The sequence below is a fragment of the Buteo buteo genome, chromosome 4, assembly GCF_964188355.1.
Source record: "Buteo buteo chromosome 4, bButBut1.hap1.1, whole genome shotgun sequence".
Lineage (NCBI taxonomy): Eukaryota > Metazoa > Chordata > Aves > Accipitriformes > Accipitridae > Buteo > Buteo buteo.
In genome coordinates, this window is record NC_134174.1 from 14,712,032 (window position 1) to 14,733,429 (window position 21,398).

Here is a 21,398-nt window from a genome sequence, read left to right on the forward strand (position 1 = left end):
TACTTCTGAAACTGTTTGAGCCCTAATAGGCCACACTGAGTAGGGCTACAGCAGTCTTCAAAAGCTAAACCTTTGAAGAGACACGAAATACTGCTGCACTCAAGCTGCTTTTCTACTTTTGAGCAAAAACTACTGCATGACTGTGCATCATTAACAAGCTAGCAGACAGTGCTTCCATACTTGACCACAGGAGTGCAGGAAATGTACTTGTTGAGCCTGTGGTTGTTCCCTACCCCTGAAAAACCTCCCTCCAGACAAGTCATAGTAAGAAGTTTCAGCAAAGATGGAGAACCTCTTTTGTCCAATACTAAATAACCACACAAACAGCGCAGCTAAGTTTTGTTTGGTTTCCAAGCTTACAACACAAACACTTGCTTTCTCTGTGACAGGACCACCTCCAGCTGCAGTTCCAGGATGCTGGAGCCCAGAGTTTAGTAACTGCCTGACTCTGGCACTGCGCAACTCTCAGAAAGTGGCAGTATTTTCCCCCATTTTCTTCCTAGAGATCCTCAAGAACCACCATTGTGCTTACACCACCTGCATCTTAACACTGACTGAGGAACCTTCAGTTGATGGTTATTTTCAGCATCTTCATCAAAGAACTGTTACTGACAGGGCTTCAGGGTTAGTGGTGTATTATGATCAGGTCAGAGAACTACCTCGCTTCTGAAAGTAACTACACAGAGCTTAATACTGCTCTCCAAAGCAACCAGAAGTTCATCAGACTCTACTTCAAATAACAAGGTCATGCTAGAAGGAGAGAACAAACCACTGCCCCACTTCTCTACGCAAAGGTCATACCAGTGAGCTGGACTTGGTGCAAATTCCCACTAATCCTAGGATTAGCAGGCCACATAACAGCTTTAAACCTGCTCCTTTAAGTGAGGAACTCAACTGTTAAGAATTGTAGAACCAGCCAATAACTTGTCTTCCTTCTAGGGAAAAAAACCTTACTATTGTCAACATTTTCTAAAAAGTTCATCATAACACAAAGCCTGAAGTAGTGTGCAAAGGAAGTCTCTGCCCTGTCCTGCTGCTCTTCAAGCCTCAAAGACAGTCCTTCCGCATCCAGGTGGATAAACCGATCAGTAGGCAGTCACTGGACCTGCTCAACTACCTACAAATAACTCACCCAGTAAGAGTAATTCTTCACTGAATACCCCAGCTATTAGATTATCAGCCAGTTCTGGAAGATGCAAGCCCATTCCAAGTTTTACCCTGTTCCAACAAAATAAGCTCCTTAAGTCCAAAATCCTGTGAACACTTAACTAGGCCACAGTTGAGAAGAAACAGCATTTCACTTATTTTTGTAGGGTATTATTTCAGTGAATCCAAAATGATCTTGCCACCTACAACTGAAGGTCAATCTAGCAGTGCCTTACATACTCTTAAAGTTTTGAACTTTGAGTATGCTTGACTCCTTAAGCAGCAATTCTGGCTGCACTAACCAAGAGCCTTTTAGAGTTGCCTCTCAAAACTCCCCAAGAACTGAACCTTTGCTGAGAAAAAAACACACCTAATTTCACTAACAGTTAAAACCTGCACATCTCCATTCTCCCCACAGCTGCTTCTTCCTACTTGAACTCCTGTTCAAGCAGGAGTGTTTGTGAAGCCACAAAATGAACATTCACATTAGAAAACCACCCATTAAAATTAGGCTTACGCTAGATCCATTCTTCTCTTCTACTTCACACATAATTACTTGCACCATCAAAAAAGGGGTGGTGCAGAAGCAAGAATGAACAGCTGGGAAAAGGTGCAGGATCATCTTTCAGCATGAGCACCACTTCAACTGTTTCAACTATGCCATTAACGCATACTGAGATCTATTACACTGTTAGTATCTCTCTCCTTTCTCCCCTAAATACCCTTGAACTCCTGTCAGTCCCTTTGTGAGGCTAAAGGTAAACAACAGTGTTTAAATAACAGATCTTAGCAAAGACACAAACCACATACACATGCACAGACAGGCTATCATGGCAAGTTAGAACCACAAGTCTAACTGCTGGAGGACATCCAGCCAATTGAAATATCCTTATTAAAAGGAAAGAATTGTAGTTCAGTAGAAACTGTTTCTGTCCCTGCCAGGCTACCATAAATGCAAGCTACGTGCCTGTTTTTACCGTCTCCCTCTCCTACAGCTCCCTTCCTTCCCCTCACCTTCCAGATTAAGACACAGCTTGCATCAGACTGGCCTTTGGGCAAATCCCCTCCCCTGAGGTTTCCATCTTAAAGTAGTATACACATTTGTTTTTTACTCATCTCCTGCAGCAGAAGTAATTCAGAATGCATCAGACATTGTTTTGAGACTGCACTGCAACACTGCTGGAGCTACTGCTTCTTTGAAGCTAAATAATACTGCTTCCCTGAGAACAGCTAATAAAACAACCTTGAAACAAACAAACAAAAAAATATTATGAGCTCATTAAAACTTGTCTTCATTTCTATAGCTTCACAGAAGCACAGACAGCCCTTAATTCAAGTACTGCTGCAATAAACTACCAGTTACACAGAGAACTTTTAAAGTAGTTCACTTCTTGGTTTTCAAGCGAAGTCTGATATTGATGTGAGCTACCTAAATGGGTGCCTTAAGAATTAAAGCTCTAGCTGCCAGTTAAGCTTTTGATTTCCAGGTATGCTATATAAACTACTCTATAACATAAGCATTCAGACTGCTCCCTTACAGTGAGGTAGACAACTACTCCCTATATCATAATGATAGAATACATGCCTAAATGCAAGTACTAATAAAATAGAAATGCGGGGTTTTTTTCCTCATCTTCAGTTCAAATTAATGTTCTTCATTTAACACATCCGCAAGGAAATATTCACCATGTCAGGTCCCAAATAAATCTGTTCTATATCAAAAGAATCATTGTACACTGAAAGCCTCTCTGGAAACTTCCATTACAAAGGGAGTATTTACCTTGTGTCATACTATGCCTACACAAGAAGAATCAGTAATCCAGTCACTTAAAATGTTTGGTCAACAAGCCAACTGCCTCCTCATAACACCATTTCCAGTAAGCTTTTTTTTTTAAAAAAAAAAAAGCCTCACCACCTCTAGGACTCAAGAATCCTCCTCTTTATAGTAGTCTGCACAGAACAAAATTGGTTGGTGCAATGCTCAGCTGACAGGCACCACCTGACACCCAAGAAAAGGGGGGGGGGGGGGGGCAGCTGTTCTTTTAGGAAGCAGAGCTTACAGCCTAAAAGCTAGGCTCAAATGAGACTCCAAACTTTGGAGAGCTTCACACTATTTCATTCTTAATTACTGTCATCTCCATTTCTTTCCTGGTATCCTTTATATAACCTACAAAGGAAAAATGTAGCACTATTAGATGCTTCCAACCCTGTTCTTCTACCCCTCCCCCGACAACACAGAGATGCCCTGCAGGCTGTATCTGCAACTAATATGGACTACTTACAGTAGCTCCCAAGTCCCCAGTTGGTTCTTATGTAACTGGACTCCACCTCACCATATTACTTATGTAACACATATTAAGTTGCATCTATTATACAGGAGTCTTCTATATTAGTCATATACCCAGTTACTTTCATTCCAGTAGTTCTCATACAACACATTCGCCAAATATTCAAGCTTTATCCCCAACGAGGTTACCACTGTGGATGAAAAAAGAAAAAATATTCCCAACTATCTGGGGACAAACTAAGAACAGAAAAAGTGCTATGGAAGATTTCTAAATGGAGCAAAGCACCACCCTTAAAGCATCAGCAATTTTACCTGTTAATTTGTTCGTTGGGTTAGATACAGAGGCTAAATTTACACCCTGCCATACAAGAACAAGACATGGAAACTAGCATTAAATTGCTTTGAAAACACAAGAATCCCACCCAAACAGTAACACAAGTTGCATTCCTTAAAGAAAAAAGTGTTAGACTTGGAAAACATACATTTTTCACTTCCCCCCCATCAGTATATTGAAATAAAAAAAGATCCAGAAAAAGTATTTGCCAACCTTCCAAGCCTACCCAGACCTGTGTGACAAGTTCATTTCCCTACGAACCTCAGAAAGACATGGGGCATCTTCACAGTATTTGCATATCAGAGTTTTCATTTGCAGCAAATGTATGCTCAAATCCCCGTGTTAAAGATGCAGGCCATCCGTGGCCTAACTTTGTAATACACGCCACATTACCCCACAGAAAAGCTGCTCAACTCCTACAACAGGATCCAACAACATACAAATTAAAGAATATTGATTCGTTTTTCCATAACGAAGTTCTGTTCAAATTAAATAAAGTCATTAATACCTTGCAGATTTTTCCTGAGGCCCCCCCACCCTGTACCCCCGGCAAAGCAACACTGGAAATGAGACGACCTCCTCGTCAGATGGACAACTCCGCGCAGCCTGTACATTTTCCTCAGCTCTTTTAATGAGGTCATTTAAACATCGCTTAAACCAACTCTTTCAGTAAGTCACTCAGCAAGAACCATTCTATGATTCCGGGGAACCTAACTTACAGATACAAGTGCTCTCGTACACGAGAAGGGGAAGCCGAGCGAGAGCGGGCGGCATTTACTGAGTACACCCGGCCGCTGGAAGGCCCAGTTCAGCAGCCGCTCACCGCCTGCTCCCACACTCGGGCGGAGCGAGTAGGCGCCGAGGGGGAACTTTCCCTTGCGGTGGGTAAAGCCTTACGCAGAGAGGGGGCGGAATGGAAAGCTTCCCCCGAGAGCAGTTACACCCTGGCGATGGGTGGAGAGCAAGGAGAGAAGCGAGAACCTTCCTCGGCGGCAGCTACACCCTCGTGCATAAGGTTAATGGGGGAAGGGAAATGGGAACCAACGCGGCACCGACGGCATTGTGCGGGGCGGGGGAGGGAAGCACGGACTCTCCCGGGCAGCCGCCGCCGCCTCAGCCAGCTTGGTCTGCAGCCAAACCCCACAAGAATGCAACGCGGTCACATGACCTCCGGCGGACGTGCAACTCCCTTCCCTCTCCAGGGAGACCCTGCGCCATCTTGTACTGACGCAGTTACAAAAGCAGGCACGAACTGCTCTTCTCCCGCTCTTCCCCCGCTCCTCTCCTCACAGCCCCGGCACTGTTTGGGAACGAGAAGCCAAGGCCTGGTCCTGCTTTCCTTTTCACCAGCTCTTCGGGTATCCCCCGCCCGTGAAGTCCTCCCTCGCGCTGGGATCATGGCGCCCGTTTTCTCCCTTTGCACCAGCCTCCCCCGGCAGCTCCCCAACCCTGCCCAGCTGCGGCTGCCCCTGCTGCAGGATGATGTCAGCGCCAGCCAATCGGGGCGCGCCGGGCTAGCCCAGCCAGCCTGGTTATTGGCTCCCGCGCAGCTCCCTCCCCCCTCCTGACTCAGTCTCCGCCGCGGTTCGCTGCGGAGCCGCAGCCAAGGCACAAGTGGGGGGAGGGGAATAGGAGGGGAAGGGAAGAAAAAAAAAAAACCCTACACAAAAAACCGACAACCAAACCCACCAAGACGCCAGCCGCCATTTCGCGCAACAACAGGCAGAACCCGAGCGAGCAGCCCCAGCCAAGCGCCCTAAGGAGAGAGAGAAAGAGAGAAACAAGAGACACACGCACAGAAGAGTTAGACAGGAAAAAATACCCATAGACTCCGCCGTGATCACAAGACGTTTAATCGCCCCCCTCCTCCCCATTACAGCCGCCTCCTCTGCGTCCAACCAGCTAGCAGATCCCTTCACCTCGGCTCCCTCCTGCCGCAGCAGCAGCTGTTTAGAGCCCCAAACTCTCTCTGCCCAAGGTGTGGGGGGACGCTAGTCTATGGCGCTGCTGCTAACTGCTTCTCCAGTCACTCGATTGTGGCGGCTCCATCGAGGCAGGGTAAGAGCTGCCAGCCCAGCTTTTATCTGGTGCCCCGAGTTTGCGCACTGAAGGAGGCTCGCTCAGCCCCTGGTGGGCGTCGAATGAAACCCCAGCCACCGCCTCCCCTCCCTCAATCAGCCGTATCGCTGGAGGGGCTGAAGCCGGGCAGGGGAGGCAGGGCGGTGTGCGGGCAGAACAGGAGCTGGGAGGGGATATGGGGGAAGGGAGAGGAGTTCCGTGCAAACGGCAGAAGCTGCGTCTTCCCTGAGAGGCTGGCGACCCTCTCGCTTTGCCAGCTCCCGCTGGTCCGGATAAAAGCAGACCATACCTGCTCCCCAAGTGCCGTTCCCTAAAGGGGAAACGAGGCTCGTTCACTGCTCGTCTCGTTCCCTGCAGAAAAGAAACGCCTTCAGCTAGTGCTGTCCCACTCGCTTTAAGAACCGAAGCTCTCTCCCACTTGCCTTATATATGAGCCTTAAAACGCTTCGGGGAAGACTCTCAGCCTCAACTGTCGTCTTGACAGGAGAGATTCAGTCAAAACCTCCACATCGCCCCGAACAGGTCTCGGTCAAAGCTCCCGCTCCTTCCCCTTTCTCGCCCCCCTCTTCCCCGCCCCTCAAGTAAGTTCCTCTGCGTGTGTGGGATCCGGCGGGTCTGCCCGGCTTTTCGCGTACTTTGTGGCGAAAATTTACTCCTCAGGTTGAGATTCATAAAGAATAGGTATGCTGAGAGTAACGACGTTCGTGAGGAGGAAGCCGGAGGCGGGGGGGGGGAGAGCAGCTGAGGAGGGAGTTTTGGCGTTTCTGCCTCAGAGGATGCAGTTCTGAGTCAGACATCCTCCCGCCCGCGTTCGGTCCCACAACAGCCTGGGACGGAGCCCCTGCCCCTCCCCCGCGGTCTGCGCCTCCGGGGCTGCGGATCGCCCCCGGCACCAGCCCCAGCTGCCGCCGCCGCCCCTCCTCCGCTGCCCTACTTCCCTCCACACCCCCTCACAGCCCCCCTGCCCAGCCCCTGCCGCAGTCTGGTGTCTCGGCCGCGCCCAGACCCGAGCGGTTCAGCGTAACGTGCAAAGCGCTGTTGTAAAATGGACACTGAGGGCTCGGCGGGCGCAGACTGCACTCCCAGCCCATAAGCAAAATGGCGGCTGTTTGGCTTCGCCTTGGTAACCCTGCCCCTGCCAGGCGGGGCGGGTAAGCCCCGTGCAGTGGGAGGGAGGGGAGAGCGGACGCCATTTTCCCAGAGAGAGGCAGTGACATAGAAGGGAGCGTAGGAGGCTGAAAGGAGGGAGACACGGGAGCAGCGGCGGCAGCGGGGTTTGTACACAGGTCCCAAGGCAAAGGCGCTTCCGAGCTCGTCCCTGTAGGGTTCTGCGCACTGAGCTAGGTTTGGGGGGAGGGGGGGGTCTCCTCTTTCCTTTCTTTCTCTTTTCTTTCTTTTACCAGAGCCTGCTGAGGGTTCCTGCCTAGGGTAGGGATATCCGCAGTGGGGCTGTTGCATTGTTTTGGTTGGGATAGAGAAGGGGCTCAGCTGAGGGGTCCTGCTGCCTGGCCTGTGACCATTACAGGTGAGTCTTTGATTATTACCAGGGTATTCTGCTGTGGGTGCTTTGGGGAGGGGGGGTGGCAAAAAGGGAGTGAAATGCGATGGGAACGTCTCATTACCCTCGGTGCGAGTATAACTCCTTCCCCCCCGAAACGTGTTTAAATTCTGTTTAAGTTGCCTTGAATTTGTTTCTGCTTTTGTGGGGTTTGGTTAAAAAATGGCAGGCTGTCGCTATATCTTGTGAATATGGCGGGTTACTGTAACTGGAGGAGCTGAGGAGAATTTTTTGGCAGTTACGCCAGATTTATGCATTATGCTTGGAAAAAGAGCCAGAAGGGGCTATTATGTGACAACATACACTCCCTTAGACTGGTGGTTTTTAGAACGGGTTTGTGTGTTATTGGGACTGCGTATTGAGTTTTATGAAGCTTGGGAAAACCTATTCTCTTCCTCCATCCTGTATATTTTTGCTTTGTGGTACTAAAATGGCTCGTTATAGGCCTAATCTCTCTGCCTTCCACACCCCCGCCTCTTTTCCTCCCTCCCTGCTAATATCTCCGCTTCGTGGTGTAACCTGGACAAACGGAAAGCAGTCCTCAAGAGTTTCTGTGCCAATTTAAAAGGGGATCATTCTCTCCACCCCCTTTCTTGAGGGTGTAAGTAGTTATATTGGTGCATACCTTTCTTGCTTTAGTTTCTGCAGCCAGTGTTGGTGTTCCTTGGATGGCATATTTCAATCTCTTTCTTAAATAAATATTGGTGGGGTAGACCCCATTGCTGCAGACATAGGGGAGGAGAAACAAGCGGTTCACTGTGTAGTACTAAACAGGGTAGAGAAACATAATATAGCCTGATTATAAAGGTCCTGTATTCCCCCATACTCAGCCATTAGGGAATGTGCAGTGGCTAAAAGCCCTGAGGTCCCTAAAATGGTACATACTACGTGTCGTTAAAAGCAGAAGTTTAGTGCTGTATCTAGATTTAGGAATGTTTTAGTCTGTTTATTTACAGTACCTTAAAGGAATAATAACGAAACGTTTTTGTTATCCAGGGCTCAGGTCAGAGAAAAGAAAGAGATATCCATGGCTGTACTTACAATGCATGATTAATTGATTGTAATCACTATACTTTCAAAGTTACTTTTCAAAAAATGTGGAGCAAATTTTTTAATTTCCCTCTTTTGTCCTTTAGAGATTCTAAAAATGGCGGCCTCAGGCTGATGTTGTGGTAATCTAATCAGCTCGGGTCCTCCACACCCCATGCAGTGCATTTGTCTGCAGCACATTAGAGTCTTACTATGTTTAAATGAAAAGACTGTTCCCTTCAAATAACGTACAAAACATCTCTTGACTTTACTGCGATTTAAAAATGCTGTGTTCCAGCTGATTAATTTTATTGGTTATGTGTGTGAAAGGCAAGTGAACGAGACCACTCTTGTCGGGGAAAAGGGGGGTGGAAAGAGGCAACAGACTCAAGCAGCTTTTTTGAGGGGTGTGTATAGGTTACTATAAGGTAATATGTCTGTCGGTTTAATAATTTGCAAAAGCTCCTGCGTTTGTGATGGATACTGTACATCTGTCCATCCTATTAACGACATAAAAGCAGTGATACTTACCAAAATAAGTAGTGGTTTAAGATCACTAAAACAGTCAGCTAAATTCTTTGTGGAATCGCGTTTGTGAACGTCGTGTTCACCTTCCAGGAAATACCTTTGCTGGACATTAGGGTAGTAATTCCATGTATTCATAGTTTGAGAATACTAAAAGAACTTAATAGTTACGGAAATAATGCATGTGAGATTATAACCTGTTACTTTATTAAGATGTGGAATTTCTTTTGCTACCATGTAATCTTGGTATTACATTTTTTTCTTCAATCTGTTTTGTATGTCGCTGTATAAATTTTATATGTGGTAATACACATACAAATACTGAGGCAAAGTGCAGTTCCTAACCTCTAATTTTCTTCCTAAATGAAATATGAACCTTTTAGTATCACCACTATAAATATGTTTGGGTGGGGGGAAGGGAGGTCACAAGGATTTATTATTTGGTAGTTGGTGTAGTATACTCTGATACAAACTATGGAGACTGCGAACTGTACATTGTAAGCAACAAAAAAAAGAAATTTTCACTTTTGTTTTTGGTATGCCTGTCTTTAATCTTGTCCTTGGTTTAATGAGGTATGAATTCCTATTCTAGTATAGCTTTGGAACCTTCTGGATTTAAACAATCAAAAGTGAGGTATTGAAATGGCAAAACTGTCTTCAATCTCTGAAAAATTTTAATTTAGATACCGTTTAGAAGCACTGATGTGTGGTTTAAGGTATATCTGAAGTTGAACAATAAGATAGTAAGACTTTTAGAATGTTGTTAATGCATGTCTTTCGTGTGTTTTGAGGCCAAAGGCTGAGTGATTTCAACCACCAAGTGATGTGTTAATAGTCCAGTAATGCATACTCCCATCATACCTTCCTTATTTATATAGATTTTATTTTTTTAAATAAAACATGCCTTACTCTCTTTATTTAAAAGTTCATGAATAAGATTCTGAAGAGTGTATGTATGGGCCTTTTTGGAAACTTTCTTCTTTCCTCTCCCTAGGATTAAAGCTACTGTTCTTGTGAATAATTTTTTTAGCGTTATGACTTAGAGGGCTACTTCATGGCCTCAGTCATGTTCTCGAGCAGACATCCGATTCAAGATTAAAACGAAAAGAAAATAATTTTGTACACTTTAAAAAAAGTGTTCAAGGGGGGAGATGAAATAAACCCAAAGATTGGAATAATCATACTCAAATTTTGCAGCTTATCTTATAGACTGCAAATTTTATGCACTAAGAACCTCTTGGGAATTTTCAGATCTTCCAGAGTTTCCCTGTATGAGTTTTAGTGAGTCAGTTTGCCTTTGTGACTCAGTTTCTCCATTTGTAAAGAGATCTGTGTTTTGTTTTAAGAAGACAATATTACAAAGGAAATTCTACCTTTATTTTTTAACTCCATTGATGTTCATATGTTGAAGTATATTCATAAAAAATTAAATACACCCCAACCCAACTAATAAAAACCTCTTGAAAGAGGGAGGGTTTGAAATCTAAACTTCTGTTTTTTCAGGAAACAGTTCTGATTTACAAACATGGTGTTAAAAATGCATTAATACGGACTGTAGTTCTAAAACCGTTTATGTATCTTCAAGCTTTTCCTATCTGAAGGAAAAATCTGCTTAACTGTCACTTAGCCTTTTGGGTGAGCTTTTTTGCCATCTGGGAAATTCCAGAGGGGAAATAATATTGGCTTTTTACGCTACATCTAGGAAAAGTTTTTCTTAGCACTAAAATTCAGATTACTTTTAGGGGTTGCATTACCTCATATCTTTGGTACAGTTTCAGCACACACAACTGTTAATATCCTGTTGGAAAGCAACAGGAATACAGAAATCAGTGTCACACTGAAGGCTGTAGTGTCTCACTAGTCCTGATCTCAGTTTGATTTAAGGACAGTCTTAATTTTGCTTCCATGTTAATACTAATTTTAGTAAGGACTATTTGTGGGACTTAGTTAAGGAGTGGTGTACGTAATTGTAGAATCGTGGCATTGTTTTAAATAGATTAATGTAAATGAAGGTTTAATGAAAGTATTTTGCTGTGTTCATGTAACATTCTAACAAAATTGGGGTTGTGGGTGTGGTGTAGATTGAAGATATAAGATAAAACTCAATTCAGACTTTTGGAGAGATCCTGAAGAAGTCCATCTATGTTACTGGCCTTGTGACTTCCATACAAATGAGCATTTGTGAATCTCTCAAAAGCAAATTTTGTTGGACGGTGTTTTTGGAACAGGTACAGTGTTTGAATGTTTCCACTGTGCAAATACTAGTTTTGATTTATTGCTAAGAATGAAACTTGAGGCATCTCTGAATAAAAAAAAGTTTCGGCTTAGTAGAATGTTAAGGAAAAAAACCCCTTTTTATTCTTCTGAATTCTGGATTATTTAAAATATTAGTTGTGGTGGGCTTTCAAATGGTGCAAGATGAGTATTTCTAACTACATCAGTGTTCACATTTTCTTACTAACCAAGAATCGTACCCACAAAAGTTAACCTAATCCCTTTGAGGATCCAAAGTTCTGCTCATGACCTTCAAAACTATAGCAGGTTTTTTTGTTTTGTTTTGTTTGTAGTATGTTCAAAGACAAAACCTGTTGTTTGTTATGCCTTAAAAGTAACAAGTTATTTAAAAGAAACCTTGTCAAGGTTTCATATACTTACTTGCTAGGAGGTACTGAGATTGTTTTTGTTCCCTCTTACAAATCTTAATGTGGTCTTAATGAAACAGGCAAGATTTTAAGCTCTGCTGGTTATTAGAAAAATTTAATAATTAAATCTGTAAAATTCTGAAGACAGTTTTGTTGTACAAAGTGTATTTTTTTAACATGCCTGGCTTAAGTGCTTTCTTATCTTTATTTTTCTAAATTAAAATATTTGGCAAGAACTATGGTAAATCACAGTGTCCACTGAAGTTATGTGCTTCAAAAGTACAAATGAAGAATATATTGAAGTAGCACAGACATTGCATCCTGTGCAGGTAAAATGTGTTTTTTAGTTTTGCATATTTTATTGAAAGAGTGCTGTCTCTCCTTTTATGTGATAATTCATACATTGCTTAGATGGAGATGCAGTGTTGTAAAACTTAGCTGAGCTTTGGAAGGGACCTGCAGTTTTGCAAATCAGACAAGGTATGGGAAAGCCAAAACAGTATTGATCTTATTTTAGAATTTAGTTTAAAGTTAACATTTTCAATATGTGTAGATATTAAAATGTCATAGTGCAGGCTCAGGTTTAGACAAGTTATTCTTATTTGTAGTTGTGTTTTGTGTATTTTGTGCCATCATAGTATAGGTAATCACTCACTTTTATATCTTTATCTCAGAACTAAATTACAGTCAAGTTCAAAGACAAGATGATAAAACTAGATTTTAATGACATTATTGTACTTTACATTACAACCTTAGAAGGAGGACCTGTAATCTGTTGTCCACTGTTGGTTATTTCATCAGTCATAGCAAGTGATGAAATGAATATCCTATATTTACAAAGTGAGAATTTAAAATGTATACAGGATGGTAGGTTTGGATCTTTTACCCTGAGGAGCTCTGAATATTTAAATTGGTTTAGTGTTCATTACTCTTTAACTCTTCTAACTTGACTGTGTCTAAAGATACTTTTTTCTTTAACAGTGAGTGATGCACTTAACTTGCCTTGAGTAGACAAAAGGAGCTAACTCCTAATTAGTATGGTTATAATGGGGCTGTGTTTAAAACTGTATCACAAGACAGATGATATTCGTAGTCTAGACAGTTAATCCTGTCTTAACTGTTGGTTTAAAGAAACTTTTCTAGTGAGGAATGTTTTTAGTAGGTTCTACTTAAACTGAAGGTGAAGACCTGAGAATTACAGCAATTTATAGCTTTTGGAGAAGGTATAGAGAGATTACACCTCTCATTTGGTAGAAACGTGAATATTTTTACATATAACTGATAAACAATACAGTAGTTATTTTACTTGTTATAAGGATAAGGTTCCTTTCTCAGATGCTTTACCAAGCAATATAGCCAATTGTTCTTTTTTAGGGTAGAAATACTTGATGAGAATCTTACTCTTTAATATCATTATGCAGGATTTTTATGAATGACTGTAGTGATGTTTTTTTTATAATGTTCATTCTCTACTGTCTCTTTGCAATCACATCTTCTGTACTAGAAGACAAATAAAAGACAAACTCTGCATCTTTTTTCCCCCTCCTGTGTGGCAGTAATACTGACAGTTAAAAGCTGTGTTTTGTGCTTCCTTTGCTGGGCAGAATTTCTTTGTTGTGTTTTTTCTAAGATGGCATATTTCATATCTTTGTTACTACAATTAAAAATACACACTGAGACCTTTGAAAACACAAAGGTAGAAAGTTACAAATGCAGGGAATGTAAATTTCTTAACACAAATCAGTCAATATAGTTTTGCAAGGTAATTGCAATTGAAAATGAAATGGGTTTTGTTGTCTTGAAAGTAGGAAAGATCTTTAGATCTTAAACTTCTGTATTTTTTTGGCTGTCCTTGAACATGACAGTCTCCTTCATCTGTTCCCTCACCCTTTCTTGCCCTCTTTCTCCCAAAATCTGGGATTGAAATATTGAGCGTTGAAATATTGCCAAGTTGTTACCAAGAAATATAGTCCAGGTTGGAACTGTGGTTAAAATTACATAAAAGAGTTCTTTTAACTGCTAGAAAGAATTAAGGTTTTTATTTGAAAGAGTGCAGCTTTCTGACTTGCTTGTGTTCAGATTCCTAGGCATAAGCATAACAATTAAGTGAATGTCTACGAACTGCTTCCATAAGTAAAAGCAGTGCTGTTGTGCTATTCATGTAAGTCAAATGCCACTGATGAAACAGGGGAACTAGTTTTTGGAATCTGTCTAAGTGAAAACATGTCAAAATAGAAATTTGCTTAGCTGAAATGTCAGACTTTAAATAAGTCGAAAAAATACTTCTGTGTAGTAGATATCTAATAGTTACAGTAGACTCCAAAGTCTTAACTAAGCAGCATAGAAAAAGATAAGTTAAATGAATTGTTTTATTTGATGTCATGAAGCCAGCAAAATACTTAGATTGGTGAAGGCAATACCAATATGTGTTTGTAGCCACATGTTTTCCCCCCAAAAAGCCTTGCTTTTTGGTGGGAGGAATGTTGGGCCTTTAGCATTTAGACCTTCCAGTGAGTTAATCACCATACCATAAGATATACTGTTACACTTAATAAAAAAGAAATATACTTAGCCCTTACAGTTGTAGACATGATTTACAGAGTATTTTTCCAGAATGTGGACTGTCTATACTTGCAGAAACCCTTTATATTTTTAAATGTTTGTCAAGAATAGTAACTTAAGGTAACAGGTGTAAATAACGTTTGTTTGGAGGATAATTGGTAAGTCACAAGCATTTTGTGTAAGTTCAGTCAACGGTTATTTAGCATTTTGTGGTAGGTGGAGAAAAATGTTTGCAGTAAAACAGTTGATAGAAAGAATGACTTAAAGCCAAGATCTTTTTACTGGAAAACTTTGTTTTCTTAACCTTTGAATTTCTATTTAAAAGGAATTTCACATCTCACAATGATACAGTATAACGCACTAATGTTAGGTAGCTAGTATATACTTCTCTAAGCAATAAGCAATATTGTTATCAGAAAGTAATTTTTTCTCTTACTTTTCTTCATTTGCTGTACTTGTTTCGTATTTTACAATTCCTTGACTCTCCAGCTCAAATAATTGATATTTTTTGAATGGCTAGGCCTTTTTGTGTGTGGTTTATTTTAATAAGTATGGCAGGTGTTTAGTAAATTTAGAGACATCAAATGATTGGCAGTTAATTTTCAATTCTGGGGGTTGATTTCTGTAAATACAAAACCTAAAATCTGTAAGCATTGTATTTTTCTGTATACCTCTGCTTACTGCTTCTTGGATAGATTTCTGTTCAATAAACTAATTCTTACTCTTTCTGTAACTGCATTTACCTTTATTTCCCCTCTACCACTCATTCTTTTTCTCTTCCTAGTCCCATATTTTGTCTAACTTCCACTGAGAGAAGAAAAGGAGGAGTGAAGAGAGAGAAGAGGTAAGGGGAAGTCTTCCATGTTTTAATGGACTGGCATAAATATTTGAGGAAGAGAGATCTCTTTCCATCACTTTTTCAGGAATACACAAGAAGAGCACTATTGAACCAGATAGTAGAGGGAAGATAGCCTATGGCCAGTGAAAACTAGCTCTTCTGTAGGGCAGAAATTTTGCTAACTGACAGACTGATTCTAGGTTTATACTTAAAAGGGCAGCTTTCTTTCCACTCACTAGAGTTGGTGTAATGCATGTAATGACCTGTATACTGAAGAATTGATACTTACATGATGGAAACTCAAGTTTTTTATGCATGAATCTTGGATGCCATGGAGGATGCAGGGTTTTTTTTCTTCTTTGTTCAAGATCACCGACTCAAGACCAATTCATGAAGTTTGGCTGTCATTCCAAACATGACTGAGGTCTTGATTGAATGTGAACTCCTATATTTATTGTATCAGGATGTTCATAAGTATGCTAATGAACTCTTTACTTCACCATGCTTGTTCTTACTCTGTATTGGCACTGGGTTAAAAGCAAAGTAGGAGGAGCCTTACCCTGTAGTAGTTTGGCTGTAATAGCCATGTTTATTAAATAAGTTGGTCTAATGATCACTAGGTCTGTCAGTACAGCAGATAACTTAAAAAACAAAAATTTGATACAGTTAGGAACATAGTACCCTTGAGATCTCTGAAGCTTAATGAAAATGCAAAAAGGGATGGAAAGGGGCAGCTATGAGCGGTGTCCTGGAAGAAGCAGGGAGAGGAAGCATAGTGGTTTTAGCCATTATCTGTCATATGTGTAACTCCAAACCAGCCATAGCAGGTACTTCTCTGCCCCCCCCCCCCCCCCCCCCCCGCACTTTTGGCTGGCTGACAGGGCACGTGAGAAGGAGGTGAGGTGGACCTGACTACTGACAATGTGTGGGTCAGTGTGGATGGCATAGGAGGTTATTGAGGGGCTTGTGAGTCAGGCCAGGACCAGTTAATACTGTGATGAGGAAGAAGATAGAGCTATGAGAGGGATATAGAGAATATTAGGTCAGTGGGAATGTTTGGGCACAAGCTATAAATACATAGGAAACAAGATTTCTTTTAGAACAAGTTTTTTCTTCCATGTGATTTGCAGGAATTGGTCATTAATGGGTCCTAATTTGTATATTGTATTTGAGCGTGCCTACTGTGTCTTATTTTTATCTACTACTCCTTTTTGTCTCAGCACAAATTTGAAGTAGACTGCTAACTTATCTGTTAGGTTACCATAGAGAGCAGCAAACAGTAGCAAAGGTCTGAATTTGGACTCATAGCTGTTTCTAAGCTTGCATCCTTCATACTGCAACTGCAGTGGTGTAACATTTGGAAGTTGGATATCCCTCCTAATCTCTTAGCAAAATCTGTACCATGGTGGAGTATCTCGGGGGAAACAGAGAACGAACTTCCTTGTGGGTAAGATTAGTCATTTATTCATGTATTCTGCTTCTAGGTCTGATTAAAGATGTGTTACCTCCTTAGAAACAGCCAGCAATAAATAAATATTCAGATTACCTTGATTTATGTATTTATGCTGAGCATATATATGCTACATGTATTTTTTCCAGATTTGTGTGTAGATACATAGGTACACTTATATATACACACATGCACACAGAGTAGTTCGCTATTTGAAGGATATCTAGAGTATACCATTAAAATGTCAGTTTCTATCACTAGTTTTCCAAATAACCTGACTGTTGTATAGAGAAGATGCAAGTGCTCAGAGCAGTGGTAGAAAGCAGAAGTGTAGCAAAACATACTTTTTTTTTTTTTTTTTAGTAAAGTCTTAATGTTTTATTCTCTGTAAACCCCCCCAACTGAAAAAAAAAATTAAAAAAAAAATTAAAAAGTTTAAAACAAAAAAAAAAAAAAAAAAAGGATTGTAGGCAGGGAAGCCAAATAGGAAAGCTCAGTTTGTTCGCTCTGTGACAGTTCAGGGTAGTAGTTTTCACCCTGGATTTGTGGACTGTATGACACATTGTATTGATAGGTGCATTTTTACGTAGAAATTTCTCCTGTATAGGTTGTGCTAGGGCATAGATGTATCGCCTTTTCTTAGATCTGTTCTTGTGGATTTCTTTGTGGGAAGGGTGGTTCCCATGACCACGGGTTAGAACTGTTGGCCTGTAAATCTCAAGGAAGGAATGACAAGAATTGCTTTTGCTAATGATTGCAAAATAAGTGTACACATATGATGTAATCGGGGAGAGGGAAGAGGAAAATGTTTAGATTGCATGCTCAATGAAAGGCAACTTAGGCATAAAAGATGTTTAAGTGTTTGTCCTCTAAATTCTGTTTTTCCCTTTTTCCAGGGTATGTAGTAGGCTTGATTGGGTGTGTCTCAATTTTAAGGTACATAACTGTGTTCCTGTGTGCTATATTGAGTACCAGTGCTTCAAATATGTTTTTATCCACCTCCCCTTATAAAGAAAGAATTTTTAAGGGAAAGGAAGGCACCAGCATGCCTTGTGCACTATTTTTCCTAGTGTGCTAAGAAAAACAAATGGATTACTACCTTTTGGTCATCTATATCTATTACCTGAGATGACTTGTATAAACAATTAACACCAAGATCAGCAGGAGTCAGCAGAGGTCTGAAAGCAGTAGTACAATTTTGGAAGTCTTTGGATCTTGCTCAGAAGACCCTGTTGAGACGGGAAACTGTAGTTAGTTTCAGAGCAATCCTGTGTGATTCTGGAGCCAACCTGGACCCACAGTAACATGAATTTTCTACTGGGAGCAAATGGAAGTTGGGAGTTGTGGTTTGGGCTTAGTGCTGTATTAGTACAGGTAGATTGCTTTTACATTCAAATAGACTTGAAGTTACAACCAAGTTAGCATCATATGCTGGTTGAACTGAAAGGTCTTGCTTGACTCGAGACTTGTGCAACGAGTTTGTGTATTTTACATCTGAATCGTTTTTATCTGTAAATCTGATAACTCTTCTATACCCTTCCTCTTCTTCCTTGGCCCATGCATGAGTGGAAAATTGACTGTACAGATCACTTTGTTTCAGTGATTTGATCTGTTTGTTCCAGTAAGCCTCAAGTTATTTCCCTTAGATTTGTATGCATCTCTTAAAAATGAATCTTTATGTATATTGTGTGTATTCTGATACTTAAATACTGTTCCAGGAAATTGTCACTAATTTTTTGCCTGTATTTAAAGGGTATGAGGCAATGGATTTACCAGTACTCTTAGTTTAGAAAAAGAGAGCCTCTTCTGTACTTGTGATCAGGAAATAAGCTCTGCTTAAACATGGGGTGAACTGCCCATTTCCCTCTAAGTTGGTAAACACAGGCTATAACTTTTCATATGTTCAGGAGTGATGAACTGCCTGTTTCCCCATAAGTTGGGAAACACAGGCAGTAACTTCTCATATGTTCAGGAGTGATAATTATTCTCAGACATTTCAGTTACTCAGTTCACTAAATATGGGTAAATGATCACTTTCACCTTCTACATATTTTGTAATATGTATTTGAAGTTATATAATTTTGCTTTTAAGGAAGGACAATTGGCATATGTAGATAGGTTAGAAGGTTTTGATTAAATTTTTTTCCCTCTAGTTATGTATTTTCTGTATATAGATCTTGTGGAGATGCAGAGCAGACACAGTATAGAGATGGTAATTTGGTTAGTATACTAATTTTTTTGCAGTGACATTAGTTAAGGACTTTGAGGTAAAGGTGCATGCATCAGTATATGTATTGGGTTTATTTGGCAAGGTTTTGGTAGTGGGGGAGTTACAGGGGTAGCTTCTGTGAGAAGCTGCTAGAAGCTTCCCATGTTCTATGGAGCCAAGGCCAGCCAGCTCCAAGATGGACCCGCCGCTGGCCAAGGCTGAGCCCATCAGTGATGGTGGTAGCCCCTCTGGGATAATGTATTTAAGAAGGGAAAAAAAGTTGCGGCAAGCACAGAAACTGCAGCTGGAGAGAGGAGTAAGACCATATAAGAGAAACAACCCTGTAGTCACCAAGGTTGGTGAAGAAGGAGGGGGAGGAGGTGCTTCAGGCACTGGAGCAGAGATTCCCCTGCAGCCCGTAGTGAAGACCATGATGAGGCAGGCTGTCCCCCCGCAGCCCAGGGAGGACCCCATGCTGGAGTAGGTAGATGCCCAAAGGAGGCTTTGACCGTGTGGGAAGCCTGTGCTGGAGCAGGCTCCTGGCAGGACCTGTAGCCCTGTGGAGAGAGGGGCCCACGCTGGGGCAGGTTTGCTGGCAGGACTTGTGACCCTGCAGTGGACCCATGCTGGAGCAGTCTGTGCTTGAAGGACTGCGGCCTGTGGAAGGGACCCATGCTGGAGCAGTTTGTGAAGAACTGCAGCCCGTGGGAAGGACCCCATGCTGGAGCAGGGGAAGAGTGTGATGAGTCCTGCCCCTGAAGAGGATGAAGCGGCAGAGATGATGTGTGATAATCTCAACCTCCATTCCCCATCCCCCTGCGCTGCTGGGAGGGGGGGGGCGGGCAGGTAGAGAAACTGGGAGTGAAGCTGTGCCCGGGAAGAAGGGAGGGGTGGGGGGGAAGGTGTTTTGAGATTTGGTTTTATTTCTCATTACCCTACTCTGGTTGATTGGCAAGAAATTGAGTTAATTTTCCCTAAGTCGAGTCTGTTTTGCCTGTGATAGTAATTGGTTGGGTGATCTCTCCCTGTCCTTATCTTGACCCATGAGCCCTTTGTTATATTTTCTGTCCCCTCTCCAGCTGAGGAGGGGAGTGATAGAGCAGCTTTGGTGGGTACCTGGCGTCCAGCGAGGGTCAACCCACCACAGTATAAAATCTAAATAATTACTTATCTAAAACCAGCACTGATTACTCTCATGAAATACTCAGCCTAATTATAGGCTAATCTAATCATAGTTAGATTTTTCTCCCTTAAACTTCTGCTCTGCATTTAGGGAAGCCCTAGTAGTTTTCTGCAGAGGCATTCTGTGATGAAATCCCCAAGTCTTGAAACATCTAAACTGTGTAACTTTTTTTTTTTTAATCTTGTAATTGTGGAAGGGTGTTGACTGATAGAGGCAATTGCTAGAAAAAATTACTGAAGAACTTCAGGTGTATATTGAAGTCATAAAAACAGGAACAAAGGACTATTTTTGTAAGGCCTAGTGATGTGAGAAACTTGAACTGATGTAGCGATCAACTTGCTAAAATTAGTGTAGTGTTTTGTGTACATGGAACATTCTTAGATTTGACCTAAGAAATAATTTATTTGTAAGATTAATTCATGATTTCACTGATGTCCTTTTTTAAATTAGAAAACAAATGTTGTATTGCACCTTGCTTTGAATTCTATTTCTAACTTTTATAGTGGATTTTTTTTTCACTTTTAAATGCTTTTTGTCTTTAGTATCTATCATGTGACAATAGAAACTGGAAATTGATCTATGGGGAAAGAAAGGCAAGGAACAATGACATTGTCTGTGTAAAAAGCTGTCAGATGTACTAAGAAGAATAACAAAACCAGATTTCATTATTTTTTTTTCTCTTTTGGTTTTTGTAGTGTTAGGGTAAATGTGGATTAAAAATAAACCCAAACCAAAAGAAAAAACCCACACTGTTATGATAAGTGTGGGATATTAACTTGATATATTAATTTCTCTTCAGGATTTTTTTATCATTAAGGCAAAAAAGTTGTTACTGGTGCTGCCACTACCTCTTGCCTTTGATTTTTATGAAAAGTTTTGCATCTGTGAACCCAGATGGGAGCTTTAGTATTCTTACACATACAGCATATGTTCTAGCAGGCTTCTTAGTCCTATTCCCCTTCCCTCTCCCTTCTTAAAAAAGGTTAAATGTCTTGCAGAGGTTAGCTACCAATGTAGCATATAACCATGTGAGTTGTACCCTTCCCAGTACAGCAAGTACTGTTTGGTTTCTTCTGGCTTGAAAAGTATGCTTCATGATTAGCAAAAATAAAGGTAAATCAGAGTTTTCTGATCACATTTTTATTGTTACTTCCTGTTTGAATGTAAGTACTGGGAACTCAGTTTCTGAATTTATAAGAGAACATACAAGTAAAAGTAGTTAAATGTTTTTTAAAAAAATACTTGTCCTACCTTCTTAGGAAAAAAACACAGAAAAGAAACAAAAAGAAACTTATATGGAAAATGCCATGGAAGAATTTGTCTGGACTCTTGACACTTAGAGGATGATTGATAGCTGGGATTATGAAACCTTGTTGGAGTCATCTGGACAGTTTGGCTAGACTTCAAGTTCTTATTTTTCAAACGTACTTTCTGTCTAGGTGATCTATCATCTGCTTGTTTCCTGAAACTGTTCTATAGAGCTCTTGATGGTCCTACAAGAAGCAAGTGCAAGGAGGGAAAAAATATATGCTGATAAAGTAGGCCTGGAGTTCCTT

The 21,398-nt window shown here is 41.3% G+C and overlaps 1 protein-coding gene across 3 annotated transcripts in view; it reads left to right on the plus strand.

The window, feature by feature from the left end:
• The first annotated feature begins 7,014 nt into the window (after window positions 1–7,014).
• KMT2E (lysine methyltransferase 2E (inactive)) overlaps window positions 7,015–21,398 on the plus strand; it is a 65,429-nt gene continuing 51,045 nt past the window's right edge. Inside the window, exons 1-2 of one of the 3 annotated variants that reach the window (XM_075024809.1) lie at window positions 7,015–7,371; window positions 14,947–15,006. The gene's annotated coding sequence lies outside the window, so the exon portion shown is untranslated. The remainder of the gene's footprint in view (window positions 7,372–14,946; window positions 15,007–21,398) is intronic. The other 2 variants (XM_075024812.1, XM_075024810.1) reach the window with 2 other exon arrangements.